General features: G+C 37.6%; 1 long non-coding RNA gene across 4 annotated transcripts in view; it reads left to right on the plus strand.

Moving 5' to 3' along the window:
- LOC100536415 (uncharacterized) overlaps nt 1-15,000 on the plus strand; it is a 63,658-nt gene that overhangs the window by 31,713 nt on the left and 16,945 nt on the right. For 3 of the 4 annotated variants that reach the window (XR_012395326.1, XR_224321.6, XR_012395329.1), the window contains one exon: nt 9,347-9,476. This is a non-coding gene — a long non-coding RNA (uncharacterized lncRNA). Of the gene's footprint in view, nt 1-673; nt 803-9,346; nt 9,477-15,000 lie in introns of all 4 variants that reach the window. The other variant, XR_012395327.1, reaches the window with a different exon arrangement.

A 15,000-nucleotide genomic window follows, 5' to 3' on the forward strand; every position in this document is an offset into this window, starting at 1 on the left:
TAAGATCTGCGATCTACATCCAAATAAAAGGGGGCCAGCTGCGTGTCTGTGTGTGCGTGTGTGTGCATTGCTGTCTGTGACTGTGTATCTCGCTGTCTGTCTCTCTATCTGTGTGTGTGTGTGTGTGTGTGTGTGTGTGTGTGTGTGTGTGTGGCATCTCAGAAGCGTCTTGCCACTTTTGAATGTGAGTAAATGTTGTGATTATCAGTTGATGCCCAAAAGTGACATCAGTTTACATTCATGCATACCCAAAGCGACTTACACACCGTGAACACACACCAATTTTAATATGAACTTAACAGACATCAAAAATGTTGAGGAGTCGTGTAGCTGCATATGAACGAAGACTATAACATCACCGCCTCCTTTCATTCTCATTGAAAACACAAAACATTTCCTCTCTTCTGCTGAATATCACTCCTAATAATCAATGATGGCCATTATAAATGTGTGACATACAATAAGTTTATACATTATAAGACAGTCAAGCAATCAGTCAAATGTGCAGAATCAGTGTATTAATTATATTAAAGGGCACCTAGGTTACCCCTTTTTTCAGATTTAATATAAGTCTTTTGCGTCTCTAGAATGTGTATATAAAGTTTCAGATCAAAATACCCATCAGATTTTTCATTATAGCTTTTACAAGATGCTGTTTTATACTGATTTCCAGCAGGGGGTGGTTTTGCCGTACTGCGCCTTTAAGCCGAGTTCTGCCCGCCTACTCTCCTCCCTCAGCTGCGTCAGACAACAGACAGACTTAAAGGAAGAAGGTCTCACGTAGCGTTTGTGAGATACTACAGTAAGAACTAACCTTTACTAATCAGTATTGTGAAGTTGCATTGATGAGTCACACACAATATCACGCACGCACGCACGCACGCACACACACACACAGGCAGACAGACAGACAGAGCGCGCTTAGCTTAGTTAAGGCTAACCTCAAGTACTGTGTGGATATCTGTTATGCTAATGTACAAAATAAACCTGATTTAACTTCCACAAACCGGGATTGAAGCGTCTTCTGTTATAATTGTTCTGACACGCGGCTGTGCTGATGAAGTAAAGCTGAAGTAAAACGCTGTAATTAATACACACATATTCTGTTTTAAAACACTTTAAACATGTGAAACTGACTCTTAATCACATTTGATGATGATTGCTGATCCTAGCGAACAGAACAGACCTTTTATTCCCGGTTGCTTTGCGTATGTCTGTCTGGTCTTGTTGACATATACACGCGACTACCGGAACATGTTAATGCACGCAGCTGTCAATCAATTCGGTGGGCGGGGGAATCGCACACCTTCGTAATGGTGCGATCGATTTGAAAACAGCTCCAATTGGCCGACCCTTTTTTTGTAGTTAAATTGAAAAAAAAGGGACTGGGTGTGTTCATATCCCCCCTGTATGACGGTCTATACACTATACCAACACACAGATCTGTCCAAACAGCTTGAAAAGTAGATTTTTTTACATAGGTGCCCTTTAATATACAAACTTATACTTGCGCTAAGCCAAAAGACATTACCTGCAGGACAAGTGATAGATTCAAAAGACCAAAGCCGGGGAATATGTTGTCAGATATAGACAACAAGATGAATGAAATATCAAGTTTAACAAATATAGTGAGATGAGATCTCACTGCTCTCACCTGCGGAGGTGTGCTCAAAGCCCTCGCTGACTACATGGAGCTCAGACATGTCTGCATACACTGCAGCGCATGCCAGAGTCTGTGTGTGGCAACCTCCCGCTCTCCCTCAGGAAGCCAATACGGAAGTAACTAAAACTGCAATTCATCGAAATTCCGCTAGTCCTGGCCGCTCCTGGCTCCATAATAGAGCAAATTTCAATTAATCCCACTGTTAGAATGGCCAACTTTACAGCAGAAAAAAGGTGTTTACAGCCTGCTACAAAGAAAGATATTGGTTAGTACAGCTAATATTACCCTTCATGACAACTGTGAGGGGGTGAATTTTTTTATAACTCATCCGTTTCCTTTATATTAAGTTATATTAAGTTTGCATTAATTAAGGGCGTGGCCACTTGAGTGACAGCTTGGTCTCGTTGGTCGCCGTCACCTCAGCTGAATCCGGCAGATTAGCCACTGAACTCGGCATATTTATCTATTTCTGTGTTGTTTTATGTGGCTTTACAGTCAACTGCCTTTTGGACTTGTTTCCTACAATTATTAGATGGCATGGCATGCTGAGTGCACTTAATTGTGCTCACAAACCATTCACGCGGCCTCTGTTTCCCATGTGAGTAAAGTTATATACTTATATACCATCTCTATACATGTATTTGTTTTATTTAAGATCATTTATCGTTTATATTTAGAGCTGTAATGCGTTTCAGAATCTGTCAGATTAATTAGCTGTGGGCTCTAGAACAGTCATCTGAAGCGTTGTCATACAGTGTTATGCTGGATTTCATCAATAGTCTTACATTAACTAACACAGACTATATCTGAAGTGTTTGGAAGTAATTCGCGTTTTCCTCCTGTTGAAAAACGTCATAAGAACAATGTTTAGTGGCTCAGTGTGTTACAGCAGTGTTTTTAAAAGTCTAAACACTTTATTGATATAGTGTACAACCAAGCACAAGTGGTCAGAACACAAGCGAGTCGCAGGTGATAAAGTATTAAGCGTTCTCCCAAAGTAAAGTGTGTCTGAACCAGGTCCAAGCTAAATGCCAGCAGGTGTCTGTAGCTCCGCTCACTCTCCGCCTCTTTGCCCTTGTTTGCTATCCCGCCGTGGGTGTGATGACGCGCGAACAAAATGGCAACGGTTGGCCACGCCTACTTGAGGCTTCTTTTGCGCTCTTCAGAAATCTATGGGTGACGTCACGGATACTACGTCCATATATTGTACAGTCTATGGTGGTCACGTGATATGTGTTTTCAGCAGTGTAGTGGGGACGTAGAGCTCTTCAGAAATGCTAGCTGAAACGCCAGTGTTGTTCTAAAACTAAAACATATTAGTGTAAACGGGGCCTTATTCTCCCCACCAACAATTCCTGCTGATGCGGGTCTCAAACCTGTGACTTTTGGATCCCAAGTCCAACTCTCTATCCAATACGCCATCATATTTTTACCATATAGCCATTTAAGCTAAACGCCAAATCACCAACCTACTGACTGAACTTGTGAGTTTAGTTGGCTAATGGTGGTTTTGGGAAACACACTCCTGCATTAGCGCTCTGTGGAGTCTCTCTCCGGCTCTCCTGTAGGATCTGAGGGTTCGTCTTTTTTTTTGTTTTTTGTGAGTGTCCTGTACTCGATGAGCGTCACGATGGTGCAGTGGGTAGCACGATCACCTCACAGTAAGAAGGTCGCTGGTTTGAGTCCCAACTGGGTCAGCTGGCATTTCTGTGTGGAGTTTGCATGTTCTCTTCACATTGGCGTTGATTTCCTTCGGGTGCTTTGGTTTCCCCAACAGTCCAAACACATTGCCGTGTAAAACATATGCTGGAATAGTTGGCGGTTCAGGGCGAAGCAGTGGTGCAGTAGGTAGTGCTGTCGCCTCACAGCAAGAAGGATGCTGGGTTGCTGGTTCGAGCGTCGGCTCAGTTTCTATGTGGAGTTTGCATGTTCTCCCTGCATTTGCATGGGTTTCCTCCTGGTGCTCCGGTTTCTACAGTCCAAAGACATGCGGTACAGGTGAATTGGGTAGGCTAAAGTGTCTTTAGTGTATGAATGTGTGTGTGGATGTTTCCCAGAGATGGGTTGCAGCTGGAAGGGCATCAGCTGCATAAAAACTTGCTGGATAAGTTGGCAGTTCATTCCGCTGTGGTGACCCCGGATTAATAAAGGGATTAAGCCAACAAGAAAATTGATGAATGAATGAGTTGGCGGTTCATTCCGCGGTGGCACCCTCTGATAAATCAGAGACTAAGCTGAAGGAAAATGAATGAATGAATGATGGATGTGTCACATGATGAACATGTAAACGCAAACTTGATTTCCGGTCATATTACGAATGATTTATCAGTGCACATTATTGCAGACTCATGTATGTGAAACATCGTTTATTTCTTTATCTGATGCCACACTGTAAAAAAAATACAAATGAAAATCCAGTTTACCATCAATTTCTGAGCGAACACTTTAATTACTGACATTTTTTCGTCCCTGCGACTCTCCCAGTATTCACCACATAGTCATTTAATGCCAGTCAACATGACTTATCTCATGTGAAGTCAACAGAAGAGAAATGCGATGCTTTCAATGCATCTCCAAAAAGAAAAAGCAAAACCCGGCACTTTTAAAATAATGAACAATATGGAGATGAAATGGTTTGCAGATGCAGTTTAATGTGGACTCCACATCCAGACACAGATAAAGCAGTGAAACGCTGAGCTGTTTACTTCTGCTCTCCGGCCACCTGCATCAAACCTGCTTATCTGATCTATTCAAATCAACAGCATCAGCACAACTGACCCCAAATATTCAGACCAATCATATTAGGATGGCGAGGAGGCAGCGGAGAACAGGGTCATCTCTATGCTGACAAATTATAAGAGTCGAGCTGCAGAGAAACAAATATAATCTATTTCAACTTGGGAAACATGCGGCATGGTGGGTCAGAGGTTAGAACTGTCAGCTGACAGCAAGAAGGTTCCTGGTTCGAGTCCCATCTGGGTCAGTTAGTGTTTGTGTGTGGAGTTTGCATGTTCTCCCCGTGTTGGCGTGGGTTTCCTCAGGGTGCTCCGGTTTCCCCTACAGCCCAAACACATGCTCTATAGAGGAATTGATTAACTGAATTGGCTGTAGTGTATGAGTGTGTGTGTGTGTGTGTGTCAATGTGAGTACTGGGTTGCAGCTGGAAGGCCATGCGCTGCATTAAACATATGCTGGAATAGTTGGTGGTTCATTCCGCTGTGGCGACTTCTGAAATAGAGACTAAGCTGAAAGGAAAACGAATGAATGAACTTGGCAAACACAATATAATCGGCATGTAATCGCCTGATATCAGCATATCAACTAATTATTGGCATCTGATATGCAAAAATGATGCCGATGTGCTTTGTTAATGCAGGAGAGTTAGGTCTGTCATGATGAATAACTTTTGATGTGCGATATATTGTCAGAAATTATTGCGATAAGTGACACTATCATCATTTTAATGCCAATTAATGCCTGTGTTTACACAATGCCTATACAACAGCATAGACTGTAAATAGGCATTAACACTTTAGGACACAATCGGACAAAAAACACAGTAAAAGTCCCTGTAAAATGCCTTTAGATTAATTTTTTCATTATTTACGCCACTTTTTACGCAGCTTTGAAACTGAGCTCATTTTGGACACCTTCCAAAACGTCAAAAGTTTTAGGGAAAATCTGAAAATTCACCTTTTCTTCGCTTGTTAGTAAGCATCGTTTGTAAAAGACTTTCCTGAAGTCAGCGCCAATGATGTAGTAGTTAGTGCGTTGACACGTTGCACTCCGGTGCAGGGCTGTGCATGGGATGGCCTAATGGCTAGAGCCACTGCCCCTCTGCCCTAATTGGCTGAGTTGTCCTTCTCAGCAAAAGCAGAGCAACCCCTTACATCCCCCCCACCCCCCCCCCCCCCCCCCCACCCCCCCACAATCTTCACTTTGTGATCGCCCTACCCCCCCTCACTTTGCCATTGACCCCCCCTCTTCACTTTGCGATCGCCCACACCCCCCTGTGCAGGTCTGTGCACAGGCCTGCACCGGTGTTTATGACGACCGGAGTTCGATTCCCGCCTTGAGGTCATATGCAGATCCTTTCCCTCTCTCTGCTTGCATGCTTTTCTGTCTATACACTACACTGTCCTATGCATTAAAGGTGAAAACCCTATGGGAAAAAATACATTCCTGAACTCAGACACCGTGCAAACTTGATCAATGATATATGTTGCATAACCAAACGGTACTGAGGTCACGTCCATTTAGTTAAGTTTGTTTATAAAGTAATTGAGAGGATCCCGTGCTTATGATTGCTTGCGGCCGGTGCATTATTGAATTTATGATTCACCAATCAGACGATTCCTAAGCCTCTATAAATACCCTCAGTTCCATTTCACAGACATCTTCATTTTGAAGATTCCCCCCTTCCACCCCTACTCCTCCTCCTAGGCGACATGGTGGTCCAGTGGTTCGCACTGTTGCCTCACAGCAAGAACGTCCCTGGTTCTAGTCCTTACCAAGCCAGCCAACGTTTCTGTGCAGGGTTAAAACGTTCTCCCCATGCTCACATGGAGACATTTCCCCCGGGTTCCCCGGTTTCCTCCCACCGTCCAAAAACATGCAACCGGAGTTAATTGACTAATCTAAATCAGCACCATAGACATGCTCCTAGTAAGTAGTTATCTCTAAAGAGCAATCACTATCTGTTCATTAACTACAGCAGCAGGGGAGTGCTCAAACTCCCCTCTCGCCCTGCAAACGGGAGGGAGCCCCGAGCACGAGGATCTTATGAGCTCAGGGCTCTCTCCTGGGACAGCATGCCAAACACGCTTTATAATCAATCATCAGCTAAGTGTGAACTCTTGTATTGCATGATAAGTCGACATATTGATTACTGAGACAGGAAAGCATTCTTAGTCTACATATAGAAAAAAACTCAAAGGTCATAATTGACTAAAATGTAGGCTGATATGATTATTATGTTGATGGACCAAGCAAGAACAAGAGGTTAAATACATTTTAAATCTAGCTTTACAAATAAATCATTCATTCATTTTCTTGTCGGCTTAGTCCCTTTATTAATCCGGGGTCCCCACAGCGGAATGAACCACCAACTTATCCAGCAAGTTTTTACACAGCGGATGCCCTTATAGCCGCAACCCATCTCTAGGAAACATCCACACACACATTCACACACACGCTTATAAAGCACGGACAATTTAGCCTACCCAATTCACCTGTACCGCATGTCATTGGACTGTGGGGGAAATCGGAGCACCCGGAGGAAACCCACACAAAGGCAGGGAGAACATGCAAACTCCACACAGGAATGCCAACTGAGCCGAGGTTCGAACCAGCGACCTTCTTGCTGTGAGGCGACAGCACTACCTACTGCGCCACTGCCTCGCCCGCTTTACAAAATAAATGAAAAATAAAAATATTGACAGCATTATAGTCTGATGTAATGAGCTGGTTTCTAAAATTAGGCATTTTGTTGGATTTTAAACAAACAAAAAACATAAAAATGTTGTAGTTTTCAACTAAACCCTTCACTTTAATTCATCTAATCAGTATTGTATTTAAATTAATTAATTTTTAAGTTGTCAGTTGTATTTACAGAGAAGTTATGCCGAATAACTAAATGACTAACTTCTTTTTTTTAGTGGGGCCAGAGAAGGTTGCTGGTTCGAGTCCCAGCTGGGTCAGTAGGCATTTCTGTGTGGAGTTTGCATATTCTGCGAGGGTTTCCTCCGGGGCTTCGGTTTCCCCCACAGTTCAAACACATGCGAACACAATCAAATTGAAAGACCTATTTTATACCTACCGTGTAAAAAAAAAGGCAATGATAGGTCCCCTACCTTTAAGAGTTTTGGTCTTTTTTCCAGTTCTTAAGTCAAGAAGCATTTTCTAGACAAGCAAAAACTATTGTCTTGTTATTAGAAGTAATATGCCAAAGCTTATGGCAATGCGGGTGGAGTGTTAGGTAGTGCTGTCGCCTCACAGCAAGAAGGTTGCTGGTTTGAGCCTCTGCTGGGTCAGTTGGCATTTCTGTGTGGAGTTTGCATGTTCAGGCGAGGCAGTGGCGCAGTAGGTAGTGCTGTGCAAGAAGGTCGCTGGGTCGAACCTCGGCTCAGTTGGCGTTTCTGTGTGGAGTTTGCATGTTCTCCCTGCGTTCGCATGGGTTCCTCCGGGTGCTCCGGTTTCCCCCACAGTCCAAAAACATGTGGTACAGGTGAATTGGGTAGGCTAAATTGTCCGTAGTGTATGAGTGTGTGTGTGTGTGTGAATGTTTTCCAGAGGAGGGCATCTGCTGAGTAAAAACTTGCAGGATAAGTGGGCGGTTCGTTCCACTGTGGCCACCCCAGATTAATAAAGGGACTAAGCCAACAAGAAAATGAATGAACGAGTTTGCATGTTCTCCTCGTGATAGCGTGGGTTTTCTCCAGGTGCTCCGGTTTCCCCTGCAGTCCAAACACATGGTACAGGTCAATTGGGTAGGCTAAATTGTCCGTATGTGTGTGTGTATGGTGTTTCCCAGTGATGGGTTGCAGCTGGAAGGGCATCCACTGTGTAAAACGTATGCTGGATAAGTTGGCGATTAATTCCGCTGTGGCGACCTCAGATTAATAAAGGGACTAAGCCGAAAAGAAAATGAATGAATGAATGTCAAAATTTAGTAAAATAATCTTTTTGTTTTGACATTATTCTGCTTACCCCTTTAGCACAGTATTTTGCTTGATTTATGTTAAATGGCAATTCTTGTTGATATTCCAGGTAAAAATATTCATTTTTGTTTGCTTGTTTTGTTATAAACTGTTCACACATAGCCAAAAAAAAAACTATTACTATATATTAGTGTACAGTACACGCCAAAGACATACATTTCCTCACACTCAAGCGGTTCTAATCATCTATAAAAAACTATTCTGCTGTTAAACACAAATGAAGATATACTGAAGAATGCTGGAATAAAACATTACGGGATTGTAACTGAAGGATGCTGACAACGGACGTGCAGTACTTTATTACACAGAGAATGGTCAGGCAGGCAATGGTCACAATCAGAAGCAAACGGTAACACACAGGGGAATCCAGAAGTGTAGTCAGATAACAGGCAAATGGCTGATACAGGCAGCAGGCAGGATAAACAATAAAACAATGCGGAAAAAAACAAACACGGAAAACACTTCGTAATGTTACGGGTTGTGTACCAACAAGCCATGTCTGTGAGTGTGTGTGCTGTTTATATGGTCCATGTAATTAGTCTTGAGTAGCTCCCAAATGCGTACATGTGTAATCAATGGAGAACCGCGACAGGTGTGTGTGTGTGGTGCCTGAAGGGAGTTGTAGTTCACATGGTAGCAGAATTGTAGTCCGAGTGAAGTGAATGTTCTCCAGCAACCTATGAGAGTTAGATCGCTGGTGATCTTGACAGGTATAGTGTTTCAGTATATCTTTATTTGTATCCAACTAAAGAGAAAAACTCGGTTTGGATCAAGTGAGTGCAGTAAATGAGGACAGAATGTTCCTTTTTAAACTGTTGCTTTATTGATATTTGTTTAGTTTACTGTGAGCATGGAGTACTGTCAGATTCGTGCTATTTAGAAATGCACAGTTAATAAACTGCACCTATTTGCATGAAGCACTTTAGGGCATCTCACACTCATCCCTGTGTGTGTGTGTGTGCAGGGACGGCAGTGTGTGAAGCGCTCAGCAGAGATTCAGAGATGAACTGAGCTTTACTGATGTCCAGCGGCTTTACTGGAGGATGGAGGAGCTGGACGAGAGAGAGAGACCTGCGGTGTGTGTGAATCACGAGGTGAGTGGCTACTACACTCTTCAACTCTGTCTATGATGAAGAGACTTACATTGTATCCCAATTGACAGACGGTGCACTATGCACTAATAAACTCAACCGTGTAGTGTATGAGAATAGTGTCATCTCAAACGAAACATTAATATTTAGGCGCATTATTAGGTGGTTCAGGGTGGTTGTTGATAATGGGTAATTATTAAGCATTTATGTTCATTTATTCTGGATTTTCGTCGGTTACTAGGGTATCCTGGATTGGTTGCTATGTGGTTGTTTACATCAGAATTGACTCTTTAGTATTTATTGTTTTTGATTCTAATATAAGTCTGTGATTGGACAGTCAAACCCATAGTCCTGCCTCAAACTCGCCTGATTGGCTCTTGAGTGAGAAGTTTGAATCCCAATATGCTGTTAATAATACCTGTTAATGAACAGTGTCTGTATTTAGTGATTCACAAGTGTTTATTTGTGGTGGGGAATTGCATTATGGGATGTTGATCTCTGCTCTGTCCACTTTTGATGTTGAAAATTCAACTGTACAGTTTAACCAAGTGACTTTATTGACATTTTAGTAGTTTGAGATAATATAATGTAGAAGAAAAAATAGAGAGAGAGAAAAAGTCTGTAAAATAACAGAAAATGCCAACTGAACTAAAATAAAAAAAAATAAATAAATAAATGAATGACTAGAAAATAAATAATGTGTGTGTAGATAGATAGATAGATAGATAGATAGATAGATAGATAGATAGATAGATAGATAGATAGATAGATAGATAGATAGATAGATAGATAGATAGATAGATAAATAGATAGATAGATGAAAATTAAAAAATAAAACATAGATATAAAATAAATAAATAGAAGTAAAAATACATAAAATAAATGGATATAAACAAATAATTAAATAAAATAAATAAATACACAAAATTAAAGATATAAAAATAAATAAATGAATGAATATAAATAATATAATAAAATAAATAAATAGAAAAAATAATATTAAAATAAATAAATACATATAAAAATAAATAAATGTATAACTAAATGAATAATCCAATAAAATAAATAAAAAGACAAAATAAAGATATATAAACATGAATGAATATAAATAATAAAATAAAATAAATAAATAGAAAAAATAGATATAAAAATAAATAGATAGATATAAAAATAAATGAATTAATGAAAATAAATAAATAAAAAATAAATAAAATAAAATAAAATAAAGTAGATATAGTGCAGTGGGTAGCACGATCGCCTTACAGCAAGAAGGTCGCTGGTTCGAGTCCCGGCTGGGTCAGTTGGCATTTCTGTGTGGAGTTCTCTCTCTGTGTGGCCATTTGTGTTGGCTGGTTATGTTGACCTCATGCTCTTTTATTTTTACTTTTGGTAGTTAAACTAAATTTTGAGGATGTATGTCCTATCTGTTGAGAAATAAATCTCACATGGAGCAATTTTGGCTTGTGTTCTATTTCCTTTGACCCTCGGTCCCTTACATACCCTATAGAGAAATTGATTAACTAAATTGGCCGTAGTGTGAATGCAAGAGTGTATGGGTGTTTCCCAGTGATGGGTTGCTGCGTAAAACATATGCTGGACAAGTTGCCAAATTATTTCACTGTTGCAACCCCGGATTAATAAAGAGACTAAGCCGAAAAGAAAATGAATGAATTTATAAATATAAATAAATAAATAAAAAACAAATAATAAATAAATAAATATTTTAAAAAAATAAATAAATATTAATCAAACAAACAGGAGTGAAATAGAGCATTTGAAAAGTAATAGCGTCTCTTTCAGATGGATGTTTAGTGTTTCAGTGTCGCAGTATAACCGATCTGCTTCAGATCTTCTGTCTGCCCGGTTTGTGCCCTGTTAAGCATCTGTTTGGCACAATAAAAGCAGATAAAATGGCATCTTTTTCTGATTTTCCCTCCAAAACATGGCGTCTTTTTTCTCAGCATCTGCCATCTGTGCGTCCGTTAGCGGCTCTGTCTAATTGCATTTGCATATTCTTGATTTAGCCGGAGGGAGGAGAAAGCAGCTAATCGCTCGTGAACGCTCATGCTAATCTGCGGACGCGAGAAACAATCCACTGAAAGGGCCATTTTTGAGCTGTCAGTGCGCTTGAGATGCTGCGTATGGGACGCCAGACTGAGGCCCTCATATGCAAATCACACACTATAAAGACCAATCAGAGCAGACCAGAGCCGAGCATGACCCGCTAATGGAGGGACGATTACAATTAGTAGATTTATACTGTGGGTGTGTGTGTGTGTGTGTGTGATTCTATGTGTGTGCCTGTGTGTGTGCGTGCATGTGTGAATGTGTGTGCACATGGGTAAATGTTTGTGTATGTGTTTAAAGCACAGCAATTTTTTATTTATTTAAGACTTTAAATTCTATTTTATTTTTTATTATACATTTTTTATTTTATATTTTAATTTTGTATTTATTTAAATTTTTTATAAATTTTGCATTTGTGTGAACACTTTATTTTATATTTGAAATTATATGTATATATATATATATATATATATATATATATATATATATATATATATATATATATATATATATATATATATATATATATATATAATATTTTATATGTTTTAATGGTATCATTATTTTTATTAAATACATATTTTTAATTATTTTTATACATTTTATATTTCTATTTTTATTTATTTATTTTTATTTTAGTTTTTAAATTATATATATTGTTTTTATTTGACATTTTTAATATTATATTTATTTTAATTATATATTTAAATTATTTATATTTATTATTATCATTTTATTTTGAATTTATTTTATTTATTAATATTTATTTATTTAAGTTTTATTATATATTTTTATTAATTTTACATTTATTTTATTTTGATTTTATATAATTTCTATTCTATTTTCTATTATTTTCATTTTATTTTATATTGTTTTTCTTTTATTTATATTTATTTTTATTAATTTTATATTTATTAATTTATTTTTATTATTTAACATTTATTTTATTCTTTTTTATTTAATATTATTTTATTTAATTTTATAATTTATTTCACTTTATTTCATTTTATATTTTTATTTTTTATTATTTTATTTTACTTTTCCACATTGTCCAGCCCAACACACAAGCACAAACCAGAGCCTTGAGAGAACATTTCAAAGCTATTTATTTCAGAAAAATAATAATAATTAGCCAAAATAAAAATCTTAGCCCCATACTCTACTTATACACTCTAGAGATCTGATCTGGAACATCTTTCATTCATTCATTCATTTACTTTTCGGCTTAGTCCCTTTATTATTCTGGGGTCGCCACAGCGGAATGAACCATCAATTCATACAGCAGATTTTTACACAGTGGATGCCCTTCCAGCCGCAACCCATCACTGGGAAACATCCATTTACACTCATACACAACGGACAATTTAGCCAACCCAATTCACCTGTACCACATGTGTTTGGCCTGTGGGGGAAACCGGAGCACCCGGAGGAAACGCACGCAAACGCAGGGAGAACATGCAAACTCCACACAGAAACGCCAACTGACCCAGCCGAGGCTCGAACCAGCGACCTGTGAGGCGACAGCACTACCTACTGCGCCACAGCGTCGCCTGTCTGGAACATCTTATAAAGCAAAAGTGTCCATTTTCTCACTTTCCATTGAATCTCTTTGCTGTCATGAAGAAAACAAATCTAGATGTAGAGCATTTGTGAAGTTTTGTCCACTCATGTTCATTTCAGCACAGTAAAACACACACACACACACACACACACACACTCACACATGCACGCACGCACAAACACACTCTCTCTCTCTTTTTTTCAGTGATCTGGGTCTGAGACGCTCTAAATGAGTTTCTAATTCTGCTGTGGGTTTATTTTTAGCAGAAGTGAAGTTGTCAGATGTAGGACAGGATCTGAGGATGGAGATCAAACTCAGAGCAAACAGAAGCTTTATGTGTGTGTGTGTGTGTGTGTGTGTGTCAGTCAGAAAAACTAAACACTAAAACACCATTAAAAACGCAGTCAAATAAGCACACACTGATGATACACAATCACACTGTAATAACTCATTTTAATAACTGCTTTGCCATGATGACAGTATCATCAGATAGCTGGTCCGAGTCAAGATCGCTGGTTCCCGGTTTCTGTGTGGAGTTTGCATGTTCTCCCCATGTTGGTGTGGGTGTCCTCCGGTTTCCCCCACAGTCCAAACACATGCGCTATAGGGGAATTGAATGAGCTAAATTGGCCATAGTGTATGTGTGTAAATGAGAGGGTATGGGTGTTTTCCAGTACTGGGTTGCAGCTAGAAGGGCATCTGCTGTGTAAAACATATGCTGGATAAGTTGGCGGTTCATTCCGCTGTGGGAATCGCTGATTAATAAAGGGACTAAGCCGAAAAGAAAATGAATGAATGTTTCTGTAAATCAAGTGTTAATGAATGGGTTTTCTGACTAAAAACAGTTTAAGATTTGCATTTAGTAAATGACTATTTTATTAACCATAATAACCAAGTATTTTTGTTACTCAAAGTAAAATGCATATAACAGTAACAAAACAAACTTATTTAAAAAGATATATTTTCAGTTGCAAATATCGCTTCAAAGTCTCATTTATTTTAGCTTGATATAGATCAATTCTAACCTAACAAATGTATACACACACACACACACACACATGTACATTTTATATAATTTGTTTTACATTTACATATATATATATACATATATATTTTAATTATACTTTATTTTATATATTTTTGTTATTTTATTTATTTGTTAACCTAATATTTATTTTACTTTATATTTTATTTTATATTTAATTTTTTTAATTATTTATTTTTTTATTTTATATATTTTTTATTTTTCATTTTTTAAATTTTTTTATAGTTATTTATTTTTTATTTTATGTTATTTAGTACAAAAATATTTTTATTAACTATAATAATAGTCTTTTTGTTACTAAAAATAAAATGCACAAAAAACAAAATTATTTAAAAAAATACTTTCAGTTAGTTGCAAATTTTTAAAGTCTCATTTATTTTAGCTTGATATACTACAATTCCATACATGACAGTATATATATATATATATATATATATATATATATATATATATATATATATATATATATATATTTTTTTTTTTTTTTTTTTTTTTTAAACACACGTTTATATTTATAGCATTTTTATATAAAAATGTTACTAATATATATATATATATATATATATATATATATATATATATATATATATATATATATATATATATATATATATATATATATATGCATGTATACATAAATTAAAAACAATGTACATACAGGAAATTTTAAAAATTGCAAATATGAATGTAAAAAATGTAAAACGTATGTAAAATGGACATGAATGTAAAAAAATGCATATATAAAAATTATGCATATTAAATATCGTATATGTATATATTATTTTTCTAACAGTCATTTATTACCACTTGTTAAAATGTTTATTGTCAAAAGAAAATAAACAGTTTTCTTCCAG

The sequence above is a fragment of the Danio rerio genome, chromosome 2, assembly GCF_049306965.1.
Source record: "Danio rerio strain Tuebingen ecotype United States chromosome 2, GRCz12tu, whole genome shotgun sequence".
Lineage (NCBI taxonomy): Eukaryota > Metazoa > Chordata > Actinopteri > Cypriniformes > Danionidae > Danio > Danio rerio.